The following is a 16446-nucleotide window of genomic DNA, read 5'->3' as shown; positions in this document are numbered from 1 at the left end:
CCCCCATTGAGCCATGGGGCGGAGGGCGTCCCTGAGTAACGCATTCCAAAATATGAAAAGAAGACCATAACACTGACCTACTGATGGGCAAGGAAAATACTGACAGTGTCACCATAAAAAAAAACTGATCTTGAGTCCTGGCACAATCAACTGGTGGATAGAGTCATCATAGGGCTCTGCCACGGAGCCAAGCCTTCTTTGGAAGCTTTGAAGAGTTGGATGTCTAGTAATTGGGAGAAAGGAACCTTTTTCCCCAACAAATTAAGTACCTACTGAACCACTATTATCTAATTTTCTTTGACAATGTTGACAGTGCCTAACAAGTTATTACTGAGGGACAATGGATCATTAAGAATACCCGTATGTCCTTCCTTAAGTGGTACAAAGGCTTTAATCCTAGAGGTGATAAACATCAGAAACCCCCGTGTGGGTTGTTTTTTTCCTAATCTGCCCGTACAGTATTATCCTTGGCTTAGAAACATTGGGAATGTGATTGGCAAGGTATTGGGGCAAAAAGCAAGAGTGGGGATAAACCCTAAATGGGACCCTCATCTCCTCATTGAAGTTGACCTCAACCAATTTGCCAAAATGTCTGTTCCCATTAAAGATTGTGAGGGCAATCCGCTTCATGAGCAAAAGGTTCTTTATAGAAATTTACGTAACTCGTGTTTTCACTATTTTCAGAGAGGTCACTTGATCAAATATTGTCATGTGCTTCTTTTGACAAAGCAGCAAAGCAATGTAGATAATGTTAGGTAAAGGTGGTGTGCCTCACCGTGCTTTGTCCGTGTCTGTCGGCCAGTGTTGGCCGCCCACATTTATCTCCTTGTTGTTTATACATACAAAGAATAAGGAGCTCTCACTTATTCTCACATAGTGCTCACACAGTGAGATTTGGGAGCTCCACCCACATCCTGTGTCGTGCTCTCTCTCTCTCTCTCTCTCTCTCTCTCTCTCTCTCTCTCTCTCTCTCTCTCTCTCTCTCTCTCTCTCTCTCTCTCTCTCTCTCAATGATACCCCACCTTCTGAGGAGAGGCATGTTCAAACTGATAAAGGAGAGTCGAGTTCTCACTGAAATCCTCAGAGCCCCACCATTGCCCCAGGGAGTCCTAATGAATCCACCAGAGGATCCTCATGACCCAGGCTGAGGAGGAAAGTTTGCCCAACATGCACGTAAGTAAATCTAAGAGGAAAGTAGAAAAACCCTCTGATCCTAAAAGAGCTTCCGTGATTCTCTCCAAACCGAACAAAAATAGTAAAAAATGATTTGCCTTAATCTTCAAGGGATTACTCTTAATTGCAAGGGACTGTCTGACCCAACCAGACCTATGATAATTAAGAAGTGGATGCAGGATTTGTCTCTCCATCCTGATTATATATGCTTGTAGGAGCTAAAAGTTACTGGCGAAGATCTTCTGAATAACTTGAATAGAATTGGGACAGGTTATAAATGGTTTTATAATGATCACTGCTCTGGAAGAGGTGCTGCTGCTCTGGGAATCTCTCTTAAGTGGGCCAACCTGATATCAAATGTGGTCTCCTCAAACAAAGGCTTCTGGGTTGCAGTCTCTCTTTCTGCTCATAACAACTACACTTTGGTGTGTCTTTATGCACCTAATTCTATCTCTGACTGAACACATTGCTGGCAAGAGTTGTCAAATTTGCCTTCTAGAGTTGTTATGGCTGGTGACTTTAATATGGTAGAGCATTTGTCAGACAGGTCTAGAAATTTGGGGCAGGTAATTTCGGGAATAGAAAAAGACCACAGGAGTGACCTAGTGGATGAATTGAGTCTTATTGATGCTTTCGCTGTACTGGCTTTACCTGGAAAAATAGACAGTCTGGGGAATGCTTCAGGTCACCTAGGCTTGACAAAATCTACATGTCTGCTTCTGTGTTACAGGATCACTGGTTGGTTAAATGTAACACAAATGCCTCACTGGTGCTTTCTAATCATAAACATATAATCATTGATTTGCTTAGAGCTGCTTCCTCAAATAAAGTGGGATGACCTCATTTGGATAGCTCTTTGTTTGGTATCAAAATTATCATAAATAAAGTCCATGGCATACTCAAGGTTGCCTTTTCTATGCATATTTCCCCTGCTAAGGCTTGGGAGGAAGCTGTTAAGAGTATCCAACATACTCTTACTGAATATAAGAGGCTAGCCAAAAAAGATTAGAGCCATTAAAAGGATGATGATTGCAAGGGAGATCCTTTAGATGGAAGCTTCTCTCTCTAGACATACCAAAATCATGTTTGATTTGCTTAAGAAGAAAAAGGTTGAGGATTTTATTCCTTTTCTTAAAAATAAAGATATTTTTGTTGCTAAATCCCATGGAGAGAACCTTTCCTTTGTCAAAGAGTTCTTTACTAATATTTTCTCTGGTTCCCCCAAAAGAAATGTTAAGATTCAAGAGGCAAGGGCTTTGATAGCCTAGGTAAGAGAGAAGATAGTGCCTTCCAATATAGCACTCTCTCTGGACAAGCCCTTATCTGAAGGGGAAATCAAAGAAACTATTGGTAACATTAAGGCCGAAAAATCTCCTAGGATATTCCCAATGAATTCTATGTGTTATACAAGGATTTTTTGGCCCCTTACCTTCTCTTGGTGGGGCAAGACGCTATTAGGAAAGGATCTCTCCCTGCTTGTGTCAATCCTAGGGGATTCATTCTATATACAAATTGGGACGCCACCTGCGAGCGGACAACTTTGACAAAACCCCTATATACGACTCATATTAGGGAATATGACCCCCCTTTCTACGCTTATACGACAATCAACGAAGAAAACTATCAAAACCCTATCTTACATATAAAATTTAGGTCTCACATAATCTAAATGAGTAAAACTACTCAAAGAGTGTGCAACATAGTGACTGGCAATGCACTAAGGAACCACTTCTATTGATAACTAGATGTACCCTCAATGTGTCTTAGTTTGACTTTCAAAGTATGTGTTTGATCAACCTGCACTCTTGCTTCTTGCCAATTCTGGCCCATCCAAAGTTGGTGTAAATCAACCCTTGACCTACTCCAAATTAGCCTTGATCTCTATGACCGGCTTGATGCAAAATTTGGTGTGTGACCTGATAAAAAACTTCCCCAAAATTCATCCGAGTTCTAGTGCACACCGATGACCAATTGTTACAAGTAATCAACTTGGGTTAGGCTCCCCCCCCCCCCCCCCCCATAAATACGATACCCCCTCCCTTATTTTTAAGTTTGGGAGATAAATTATTGGGGGCCTGCCCCTAACTTATATGCTTATGTAACTTGTAAAAAAACCCCTCCCTTGCACTTACGTGGTGCGGTAAGTTTTCCATGGTGAATCCCCCGGGGTGTCAATACAGGAGTAGTCAAACTCATTCATAAAAGAGGAAACAAGGAGGACCTCAGTAATTGGAGACCCATTACATGTCTGACTTCTATTTATAAAGTTTTTGCTTTGGCTCTAGCTAGGAGACTAATCCCTTTAATGGATAAGTTTATCCTTCAAGAACAGAAGGGAATTATCAAGGGTAGATTCATATTGGATGCCATTATTACTTTGTGGGAAGCTATGGAGCATGCATTAGAATGTGGTCAAGATTTCTTTTTCTTTAAGGTTGATTTTGACAAAGCTTATGATAGAATGGAATGGGAGTTTATTCTGCAGTCCTTGCATGATATGGGCTTGGGCAAAAGGTTCATCAGATTTGTGCATGTACATTTTGGAAATGCTTTTCCCAAAATTTCCTTAAATGGAGATCTTACTGATGTTATTGTTTTGAGGAGATCTATCAGATAGGGATGCCCACTGGCCCCTCTATTGTTTGCCATCGCTTCTGATGCTTTAGGTTGGCTGATCAAAAAGCAAATGCAATTGGGTAAGCTGAAAGGGATCAAAATATCAAGCTTCCCCATTGATTTATGCTTGTAGATGTTTGTTGAGGACACTAATAGTCCCTGCAATGCTGATCACGATTCAGCTAATGCTTTTTTGGAATGTCTATCTCAATTCTGCTTGGCAAGTGGTTCTAAAATCAACCATTAAAAAATTGGTTTCAAATCATCACATCATCAAATTCATGATGCAGTCAACAAGGTAGGATGCAAGATTATACCAGATGGACATATTTTTAGGCGGCTTGGTATCCCTTTAGGGTTTAAACTTATAATGTCACAAAGATGGGAGTGGATGTTGGATACGTTCAGAAAGAAGGTGCACATGTGGCAATCTTTTCACTACTCTCCAAGACTTTTGTGTTAAACCATTACCTGTTGCCTACTTTTATCTACTTCCTTTCATGTTGGAAACCTACCAAGTATCAGTTGAAGAAGGTCTCTATCAAGGAGATTCCTTTGGGGAGGTTCTTCAGAGTTTAAAATAATACCAAAGGCTGCCTAGGATATTTGCTGTGTGCAGAAATCTAGAGGAGGTTTGGGAATCCTCAACATTGAAAAGGTTGCCCCAAAACTCAATGTCAAATGGATTGCCAGAGCTATGCAATCCATGGACTTCTGGGCTTGTCTCATTAAAAGGAATGGATGTTTGAACATCAGATAACGAACACTTATAACATCCAACAAGTGGATGACTTGCAACATTTATTTATCAATTGTGAAGATAACAGGAAAATGTTGCATATTCTAAGGAGCTGTTGCATAGAGATAAACCCACAAGAGTTCACTATTAGAGAATTATTGCTGGGAGAATGTGTAAGACTGGACGTTCCACTCTGGAATGAATGGAGACTCTCTTATCTATGGTATTGTAAGAAGCAAAGGGATGAAGCGGTCTTCCAAGGACTCTCCAAGGATCTCAAATTTTCTTTCCTTATGGAACTTAAAAGATCTGCTCTGCTGATTGTTTGGCTAAAATTAGAAGTGTATGACATCCTCCTCTTCAGGCCATCCAACATTCTTCTAGATGGCAAGTTTGGAAAGAGCAAATGCTTGGCTTTTACTCTAAGGAAAGGCTATTAATGGTCTCTTCCTTCTTAAGATTGTAATTTTTCCCTTGATTATCTAAAATCGTTTTTGAGAATCCTGCAAGGAGAAGTAGGCCACTTGGCAATACCTCATTGGAGGAGATGACGCTGGTGAAGATGACACTGGTGGTAAGTTAAAAAAAAGGGCATGCGTGCGGCACGCTGCTTTGCTAAAAATATGCAGAAAAGCAGGCGCAGCCACCACCTTAGAAAAGCAGCCAGCACCTTATATAGCAGCCGCGCGTCCTTCTTACCGTGCAGGAAACTAAGCAGCGCGCGCACGCACAGAAAGAGAGAGAGAGAGAGAGAGAGAGAGAGAGAGAGAGAGAGAGAGAGAGAGAGAGAGAGAGAGAGAGAGAGAGAGAGAGAGAGAGAGAGAGAGAGAGAGAGAGAGAGAGAGAGAGAGAGAGAGAGAGAGAGAGAGAGAGAGAGAGAGAGAGAGAAAAGCAAAGAGAAGAGAAGAGAGAGAGCAGAGAGAGAGAGAGAGAGAGAGAGAGAGAGAGAGAGAGAGAGAGAGAGAGAGAGAGAGAGAGAGAGAGAGAGAGAGAGAGAGAGAGAGAGAGAGAGAGAGAGAGAGAGAGAGAGAGAGAGAGAGAGAGAGAGAGAGAGAGAGAGAGAGAGAGAGAGAGAGAGAGAGAGAGAGAGAGAGAGAGAGAGACTGCTGCATGGGCTGAAGACGCATCTACTGCCGAGGGGGAGAGAGAGAGAGAGAGAGAAGAGAGAGAGAGAGAGAGAAAGTGCTGCATGTGCTGCGTCTGCACATCATCGCCATTAGTTGGAGAGCACATACTCTCATAGCTTCACCATAAGTTGACGGAGCAGAAAGAGGGGAAACACGTGGTGTAGATTTGTTGGCTCAGTACGAGCAGGATAGGCTCATGAATGTGGAGAAACAGGCTATTGCAATGTGCATCTTCAACGTCACTTCCGGCCACAAGGGGTTGGTGGAAGTGTGTCGTGCGGAGCTAGATGCAGCTTTCTCATGGCATAGCCAACGCACCCTGCAGATGTGGTTCTCCAAGCAGGCTTTGGCCAAGCTTGTTTTTGTGAAACCCACTTATTATGCCATGGTTTCGGTATGCAGAGGCCTTGATGAGAAAGGCGCTCAGGGCAATGTGACCGTGCCATGTGACCAGAATGTGGAATGCCTGATTTCTGATGGGGTGGTCGTGGACAACAGCCCAGATACTCAACGTTTCATCACTCCTCCACTCCACGCTGCTTGTGAGTGAGACATAATCACCTACGCGTGCATGTTGGCTGATTCCAAGCTGGAGAGATGTACGCGTGCATCTTGGCTGACTCCAAGCTGGGGAGATGTACGCGTGCATCTTAAACTGTACGCAAGATGCTAATATAGACACAAAAAATAATGAAGGTAATGTTGGCTGATTCCAAGCTGGAGAGATGTACGCGTGCATCTTGGCTGACTCCAAGCTGGGGAGATGTACGCATGCATCTTAAACTGTATGCAAGATGCTAATATAGACACAAAAAATAATGAAGGTAAAAAAATTCACTATAATATTGTTAGTCTAAGGCTTAGAGAGAGAGAGAGAGAGAGACCCATTTTCTCTGTGTGTGTAGGCATGCGAAATAGAGCTTCTCTACTGATGACTAGAAATTTTCTGTTTATTGTTTTACTGCCACAGAGAGAGAGAGAGAGAGAGAGAGAGAGAGAGAGAGACATAATCACCTACGCGTGCGTCTACGCGAGCGAAACATAATCACCTATGCGTACATGTTGGTTGATTCCAAGTTGGAGAGATGTACGCATGCATCTGAGAGAGCGAGACATAGTCACCTACACGTGCATCTGGGTTGACTCCAAGCTGGGGAGATACACGCGTGCATCTTAAACTGTATGCAAGATGGTAATATAGACACACAAAATAATGAAGGTAAAAAAATTCACGATGATATTGTTAGTCTAAGGCTTAGACACACACACACACACACACACACACACACACACACAGACATAATCACCTACGCGATGGCCCCGCTATGTGCAAGGTACAACAAAAGGACTATGATTCTTCTTAGCTCAGTCAACAAGACGCAATTTTGGCTGACTGCAAGCCGAGCGGAGAGAGAGAGAGAGAGAGAGAGAGAGAGAGAGAGAGAGAGAGAGAGAGCTAACAAACTATTGTCATTTAAAAAATAAAAGATTTTACTAAAAAAACTAGCCCCTCTAACACTAGAGGAAAAGCATAAGCCCCCCTTCAACATTGGAGGGGATAAAAGTGGCGGGGGAAAGGCACATTCCTTACGGTATTATAAAAAATGTGGAGAATTGTGCCAGCTCCACACCATACATATGTATGGTTATTTTTTCCACAACACACCAGCATTCTGTGCACGATGTTTGCACAAAAGACACTAGCATTTTGCACGTGCATGTTGTTGTATTGTACGGTTTATTGCAGCAAATAATTCCATGCTATCAATTAACGCAATACTTCTGCATTGCCTTTCTTATTGAGAAACCATATTTTCTTTACACTCTGTCATTATTTGGTGGTTTAGTGATCAAGTTTGGTCGTCTATTATGCAGTACTATGATGTTGTTGTTGAAAATCTAGGGATCAATTGATTGCTAGTGTATTGTTAAGTATTATCAATTTATCATTCCAAGTTTAGAGGTCGTTTTTGTTTGTGTACATATCAATTTAGGGTATGAAGAAGAAAAATAAAATTTACTTATGTTGTTGGGTAGATGTGAAAGACTGTATGCCTCTCCAAAATCTTGATCACTTCGACATCAATCGTCCTCTCTATTGCAAATGTCGTGCTCTCCCATTCACACACTATAGTCATCATCTCATTTGTGCACGCCCCCGTCTTAAACTGTAAAATTGAATTTACTTATGTTGTGGCGTAAATATAGAGACCTATATGACACTCCAAAAACCTGATCACTCCGACATCAATTGTCTTATCGATTGCAAATGTCGTCTTCTCTCATTTGTGTACTTCCCCGTCTTGAACTGTAGAATTTACCACGCACCAAAAGCATGCTTACTTCGACAGCAATCGACCTCTCGATTGCAAATGTCGTTGTCTCCCATCCAAACACACTATGGTCATTGCCTCCTTTTTAAACACCCCCATTTTAAAATGTAAAGTTGCATTTATTACTGCAACATTGGCTACCACTTTGGACCCCCATGTCATTTTTGTGTACATATCAATTTAAGGTATTAAGAAGAAAATTGAATTTTACTTCTATTGTTGGGTAGATGTGAAAGACTGTATGACTCTCCAAAAGCCTGATCCCTTCGACATCAATCGTCCTCTCGATTGCAACTATCGTGCTCTCCCATTCACACACTATAGTCATCATCTCATTTGTGCACGCCCCCGTCTTAAACTGTAAAATTGAATTTACTTCTGTTGTGGCGTAAATATAGAGACCCTTGTGACACTCCAAAAGCCTGATCACTTCGACATCAATTGTCTTATCGATTGCAAATGTCGTCATCTCCCATTTGTGTACGTCCCCGCCTTGAACTGTAAAATTTATCACACACCAAAAAGCATGCTTGCTTCGACACCAATCGTCCTCTCAATTGCAAATGTCGTTGTCTCCGATCCAGACACACTGTGGTGATTGCCTCCTTTGTACACGCCCCCATTTTAAATTGTAAAGTTGCAGTTAGTTATAGAATTGCATTGTTTAACCTGTCGACTGCAAAGATCAGTTCCCGTACTGCAATATTGGCTATCACTAAGGACCCCCATGTCGTTGTGCCTAACCGAGCCACTTTCTGTTAGTTCCCATTGTAGGAGCACAATTTCCATTAGTTGTTACCCTTAGCATGCCATCCAATGTGAAACAATTGCACTTCCTATTAGTTTGTACATCGACGGCCCCTCCTAGGTTATGAGCATGGATCTTGACCAAACATATTGCACTACTTTTTCAAATATTTGATGTCATTTAAAATTTAATTTATATACAATAATTTATTGATTTCCATTCCCTCCTCCTTGTCAATACAGCACTTGTCATTGCTACAAGAAATCTAGCTCTCCTTTTCAGCTGTGAAGTGATAAATGCTCTCGCCAATACATCATAATGTCATTTCAGTGCTTGTAGGTAATATGCTTCCCAAACAAGCAGTGCAATTGAAAAAGAGATTATGCACACAATTAGTGCGTGTAGTGGATGCCCTCACATTGGACGAGATAACAACAACCTTGCGAGATGAGAGGCACTTGCAAGCCTTGCTCTCTGAAGTGGTCCTCTCAACAGCCTTGAAGTTTGAGGGTGCAGATATTAGTGACGTGCAACACCTTCTCTTTAGTACTGTTGGAGACATGCCAAAATGTGCTATCGACCTGCGAGCTGACTTACCAGAGGATATACAAATGGATAAATTACAACATTGGTATAACTGCTGGAAGGTTGAAAAGGAAAAATCCACTCGCACAAGGAATATTGACACACAGAACACCTTCAGTAAGAAATTGCGGAAGGAGACCCTTCAAGATACAAGAGGATCCATGTCTAGTTTGCATATTTAGAAAACTGTATTCAACTCATTTTGCTATGTCACCTTGGGCATTCCATTTGAGGCTATACAACGAGGAAGGAAACTAGGATATGGGTCATATGGAGACACTTATGAATACAAGATCGAAGGAATTTCTTTCCTTCCGTCCAACAATGTGTACTGCTGTAAGGAATTCAAAGGTCAAGCAAAACAACAATTCAAATCATTCAAAATCGAGAGCAGTGTCGACCTCAATCATCGAGGTATTGTGCGTGCTCTTGCACATACAATTCAATCCCCATGGGTACTTATATTTCCTTATTTCAATGGATCTTCCCTTGGCGATTTGATGGAGTGTGTGCCTACACCTTCTGGAAGCATCGACGAAATTGTACTTGCCATGGGTGATAAAAAAAACAAAAAACCAACTGAACTGAAGTTGCAATAATGCAGGCTTATCATCAATCATGCTTCATCTTTGATTCATGCACTAATAAAAGCTTTAGCATTTGCACATGACAATGGAGTTATTCACAACGACCTTCACCCTTGGAACATTATGCTAGACTTCACTAGAGAGGGAATACCAAGAGTAGGCATTATAGATTGGGGTCTTGCCCTTCGACCACCGTATGAGAGAAGACCAACAAATATTCGCAAACCAAAGGAGCATGCCAAAAGGCCCTGGCGAGCAGCTGAACTACTGAATACCAGATCTACATGCCCTTGGAGCAAATCAACAGATGTATATGCACTTGCATGGGTCATCAATCAGCTCGGTATTTTTTGCAACGAATTTTGTGCCTATTACAAACATGACTTGATGCAAACAAGCACTGCTATCGAGGTTCAAGCCATTCAGAATATAATCAGCAATGCCTACCTTTTGGACAACCCGTCTGAAAGAAAGACGCTCGCTGATTTAGATAAAGATCTAGAACATCGGCATATACACCCCGAACAATGCTTGCGTCCCATCTCTGAAATGTCTATTTCTTTTTTCCACTGAACCTAGGAAATTTATCGCAACTACCAAGCTCTTTTTATTTATAGAGATTCTTTTCTTTTCTTCCAACTTGTCTCCAACATTAGCATGCCCTTCTTTAGTATTAGCTAAAAGTTCCATTACGGTTTGCAATAGTTCATTGAACATTGATTTGTTGCCTACTTCCATTATATTCATCCCTTCTACTTTTTTTTTGTCGTCCAATTTCATTATATTAGTCCCTACTAATTTGAATAGGACTAATTTATACCTGTTGTACTCACAATTGCATTTAAGTGTAGACCTTCTCAATGGCAATTGCTACTACGCTATGTGCTACCTGCAAAAGGCGCCGAGAATACGCCACTTTTCAAACTATGAATATACGAAAAGTCCTACTCTGTCCTGTTGCTTCCTCATGGTTCAACGTGCAACTTATTTATGAGGCTTGGCAAGAGGAATGCAACATCATAGCTCACAACATTTCCATCTGCGGAAGGTGTGGCATTTGCAATCTATCAAAAAATAATACCCAGAATGATGGTCTTCAAACCACATGTACGAAGCTAGCAAACACAACCTTATTGCAAACAACTACAATGCATAATCTCAAAGTGAATTGGACTTGCTATTCTGCTTGCCTGAAAAGTTCAAGAGCAAGCAGCGTCGTCATCTTGCAACCCGACTACATACAAGCCATCCTAAACACAAATCAACTAATTGTGCAACTTCTTAGCATCATCGACGTCACAGTCAGCGTCACAAAAATAGCAACTACGGTTGCAAAAGGCCTACTTGATAGAAGATCGCTACCCGACAACCCACTAATCTGCTGGTCGACAAAGCAAAACATGTCTCGGCCAACTTCGCTACTTGCAAACACGCCACTAGCAGTAGTGCTAGCATACAACATAAAGAATAGCATACAGCAGTAGTGCTAGCATACAACATATTGCAGAATTTGTTCAGCACATCAAAGAGAACTGTATTTATTGTTAAAGACAAACACGAGTTTGGTTCCATCCAAATACGCGATGCCGTTTATCTAAGTGAGCGGACAGTCAGCTTTCAATACAATGGACTTCCGACTCATGAATCTGAAGTGCATGATATTACATTAGAATCAGGGATATTCCCTTTTCTCTTTCCCACAAGAAAAGGAAACTACCAAGGAGAATTCGACTTTAGTGAATACATTAGAATGAGAATCGGAACTTCCTTCTCTGTGTACACATTGTACAAGCCATATTTGCTCATGATGTACCAACTGAAACAAGCTATTATGATTGTAAACTCCACAAATAGTACATTTTTGCAAAGGGATATTGATAACTACAAACGAGCACACACCACGGCATCTACACATGATGCAATAAAGCATATTATTCGATACAATCTCCCAACCACAATGCCAGGTACTCCACCATGGCATCGACGAAACTTGAGAGACCTCATAACAATGGTGGACACATGGGGACTACCACATCTGTTCTTGACATTCACTGCTAATGAGGTTTCCCAAACAAGATGGCAAGAAGTCATCACAATTGAAAAACTTTCTCAAGGCTATAACCAAGACTTCAAGTGGAACAATTGCCCTGTAGAGTGTGCAACTCTATTTCACCTTTGCTTACACGCTTTCCTGAATAAACACGTCATCAATGGAAGCAGCATACTTGGCCATGTAGAGCATCACATGGTGCGCTACAAGGTGCAAAATCGAGGCTCATTGCATGCACATGTCATACTGTGGATCTTTGACGAAGATTTGTGTCGAGTTACAAATGAGATTGCTGCAAACATACCAACAGAATCACAAGACATCTTCACCACCAAGCTGCGGAGCCCCGTTACCACAAAACGGATACACAAATGCAGAGACTCTTGCAGAGTTATGGGATCAGCTAGAGTGTGCAAATACGGCTTCTCGTTTGAACCACAATACAACACGACTTCAACTATGGATGCCTGTACCGCTAGATGACTTTACTACTGTCCTGGGTATGACCATCGAAATGTCGTCCCGTACCATCCCACAACCTTGCTCCTATGGAAGGCACACATAAATATTCAAAGAGTCACAAATTCATCTATATCACATTACCTTCACAAATATGCGATGAAACCAGAACCCCTTGGAAAACTAAACCTCTCCACATATGATGCAGCAAGGCTTGGACTTCACGGCTTGGACAAAGTAAAGCTTCAACTAATTGCAACCTCTGTATTATCAAAGCCAATATCTGCAACACAGAGGCAGCAATCAACTGTTTGAAGATTCCAATCATCACAAGGAGTGAACGGGTTGAATACATCGACTCCTCTCCACCATCACTACAACAAAGGTTGCTATCTCGTAGCCAGACTATAGTCATGCATCCAATTGATTTATATTGTGCAAGGCCCCTTCATTTTAAAAACATTACATTCTATGACTACCACAGAAGATACAAAATTCTAAAACCACACGAACATACTTCTGTAGTGAGTTTTTGTGATGCGTACAACAACAGCATCATCGAGAAACAACGCCTCGTCAGATTTACAGAATATGATCCTGGCCATCAAACAGAGGGATTCTTCTTCAATGTCCTGTTGCAAAAAATTACCTTTAGGAATGAGATGGAACTTCTATCACCAACCAACACACCCTCTTCTTACTTCCTGAAGTGCAAAATCCGTCGGATGATTCTTGATGATGAAGACTTTGAGATGTACATAAATGAGCACACCCAACGCAATATGCTCGTTTCTGAAAATACATGACACACTTTAAACCTCATAAAACAAAAGTTCGTCCTCAATCGTGAAGAACCACTCACTTCTGAAGTAAATGACATAATCGAACCAGGAGTATCTCAAAGTCGTGCTAGAATGCTAAAGCTACTACAAGAGTTCGCTCATACCAACAATGCAGTTCTGACCTCTCAAGAGCAAGAAATCTTTGATCGTATATCAGGCCTAAGTAATGGCTTCCATGTCATTACAGGCGTTCCAGGTTGTGGAAAAACATTCCTCATAAAATTCTTCACTTCAAGCTTCATAAACAAAAATAAGACCGTTATCTTGACTGCATCAACTGGAGCAGCGGCTGCCCGCCTTAGCAGCCTCGCAACTACAATCCACTATCAATTCAGGATTCCTTGTTCCAAACAGCATTTTCCACAAGTAATTCATTCCACAGATGAAATATTTATCGCTATTCATGGTGCCAACGTCATTATCATAGACGAGATATCAATGCTAACGAGTAAATCTTCAATATGGTCGTTCGCCAGATAGTTAACATCAGCAATGGGACACTTCTTGATCCATTCAGCCAAAAGCTCATCTTGTTTTTTGGGGATTTGGCGCAACTTCCTCCAGTCTACCATCACCAAGAGCCATTATGCCATGTTTGCAACATACAGAACTCAGCTTACATCGTTGCAGCCACTACCCACAACATGAACTTCTCAGTTCGCCATGCTGCAGACCCCGCTTATGTCCAATTCTTGGATACTATCCGTGTCAAACAACCAACAGAACAACAGATAGCAGAAACGCTTTCACAATGTGTAATTAATGAAACTGAACTCCTAAGAGTAATCGATGACGCTACTACACTGATATGTGGAGGATGTATATAAGTACAACAACTTAATGTTGCAAAAGTCGTTCTCGGCATCCGATATTGTTGCCATTCCACTGAAGACCAATGCTCTTGCCGAACCATTACTAAAGGAATGGCTCCAAGACAAGGCATTCCATGAGATGGACACTACTGCAATTGGGGCTAGATGTATGATCACAGAGAACATTAACTTGGCTTTAGGTGCCGCGAATGGCTCCACTTGTCGTACACTTTCCTATTCATACGACTGTAACGGCCAAATTGCCGCTATAGAAGTAATGTTACTTTCCACTGATACCACCATGACAATAGGAAGGACTAAGCATGCTACAAGAGCAATCAATTGCAAATGGTTCCACAAAAGCACATTCCCTTTGTCACTCGCGTACGCAATCACTGGACACAAATCTCAAGGAGCAACAATATCAAAGAAAGCCATCCTCATTATAAAACAAGCTTTCGCCCCAAGATTGGCATACGTCATGTTCTCTCGTGTGACAGAAAGACGCCACCTCAAAATATTGAACATTCCAACCCCAAGGATGTTTTGGCCCGCCAATAAAACACTCCCCCAATGGTTAGACATTTCCTCGCTTATTTTCACAAACAAGTCCTCTAACTCTTTCGTTTGTTCTTTCATCTCGTAAGGTGTATGGAATACACAATCAATTCTTTGATGACAGTTTTCTTGACTACAGATTTCCTTCTCAGCAAGTAACAACCTCTAGCATCTCCTCATGGACACCGACCAGGTAACCATTCCTTGCATTAATCTATTTTGTAGCTACATTTCATGCCATATAATATGTAGAAAACTCAACCATCATATTTCTCTTTCTTTATCATTCAGATATTTGATAAATTCATCAACATCGCAGCTACCTCAAAACCAAAAAACGGTTCTTCTGTATACCCATCTGCAAATCAAATGCGACTAGCAAATATGGCTGGCGAGGCCCCATCTTCATTCATTGAAGGGTTCCACACGACTCAACTCCTCCACTCATACATCAATCAATGTAGTAATCGAAACAAAGAATACATAAATAACGAGCTAAAGTTGGCAACAGGTACTTCGAGCTCCTCATATTCTTGTACTGCAAACACTAACCATTAACAAATTTGGTTGCTTCTACAACATCTATCTTTTTTTTTCTACAGGGTTACAAAAAGAGATACTGCTATCGTTGGGCATTGACTTTGATGAGTCAAACAAACTAATGCTAGACACAGAAGCCCAAGAAATACTGAACACAAAGAGTGCTGGAATCACCACCTACGCAATCGAGATGCTTCACTACGGTTACAAAATAGCCCTTGATAAATTGGTCGTTCTCGACAAGAATATAGCAAGCCAGGCACTTTCCAACATGGTCAAAGAGTTTGGGAACGAATTCAAAGGGACAGAGAGAACAATCTTAACTGATGAGAAATTCACATGGCATTTTAATAGAGACCTTTTTCATGCCCGGTTTGGCGACACAACTGATCCATTTTGAAAGCTTGAACCACTATATAGTAACCATCTGCACCCCTTGTAGAATATAATTATCTGATTACATACTAATTGAACACATCACTTCAGTGCAGGACATCGACACCGATACCAATAAGGAGACCCCCAACAATATAACAACTTCACAAGAGGAAGCAGCACGTTCCGACGCTGCTCCAACACCCAAAAGACAACGACAAACGAAGAGAACTACATAGTTTACTCTATTAGGTGCAAAATCAATAATCGTGTTTATATAGGCATGACATCCGATTATGAAGCTAGGAAAAGAGCACACATGGCAAATCCACCAAAACGGATGAAACATGATGTGTCGTCCTTTCCACCATTTTGTCAAAACTTCGAGTTTCATGTACTGCACATTACACACGATAGGAGCACTACTATTGCACTAAAAGCACAAGAGATAATTACTCAAGATGCAACATCCACCAAATGATACAATAATATGAAGGGACATCTCCAAACTGCAAGAAATACTATTATTTAAAACACCATAGAAAAATATAGCGTGCAATGAAATTTATTCTTTGTTCTTACGTAGCAACTCTCATTCAGTTCTCTCTTTTGTATTAAATTACTTCTCAAGAGTCTTTTCCTCTAATATCTGTGATAACTTTTATGTTAAGTTTCTCTATTATCTTTGATACTTTTTTTTTAGTTATGCTTTGTTTACCTTATGTTGTGCAATTTTTTTCTCAAAGTTATATTATGTTTACCGTTTGTTGTTAATTTTCTCTTCAAGAACATCATTTAACTTTCAAATTTTATGATTTAATCGCTACATGTACTGCAGATCAGTCACTAATCAAGATACTAGTCCGTCCACATTACCTAAATGTCTAGCAATAACATCAACG

At 41.0% G+C, this 16446-nt stretch overlaps 1 pseudogene; it reads left to right on the top strand.

The window, feature by feature from the left end:
- The first annotated feature begins 13331 nt into the window (after positions 1-13331).
- LOC147433200 (uncharacterized) lies at positions 13332-15569 on the top strand (annotated as a pseudogene).
- The last annotated feature ends 877 nt before the right edge of the window (positions 15570-16446 follow it).

The sequence above is a fragment of the Adiantum capillus-veneris genome, chromosome 20, assembly GCF_014529385.1.
Source record: "Adiantum capillus-veneris isolate H3 chromosome 20, ASM1452938v2, whole genome shotgun sequence".
NCBI classification, from domain to species: Eukaryota; Viridiplantae; Streptophyta; class Polypodiopsida; order Polypodiales; family Pteridaceae; genus Adiantum; species Adiantum capillus-veneris.
This window is presented reverse-complemented; position numbering and strand designations above follow the sequence as displayed.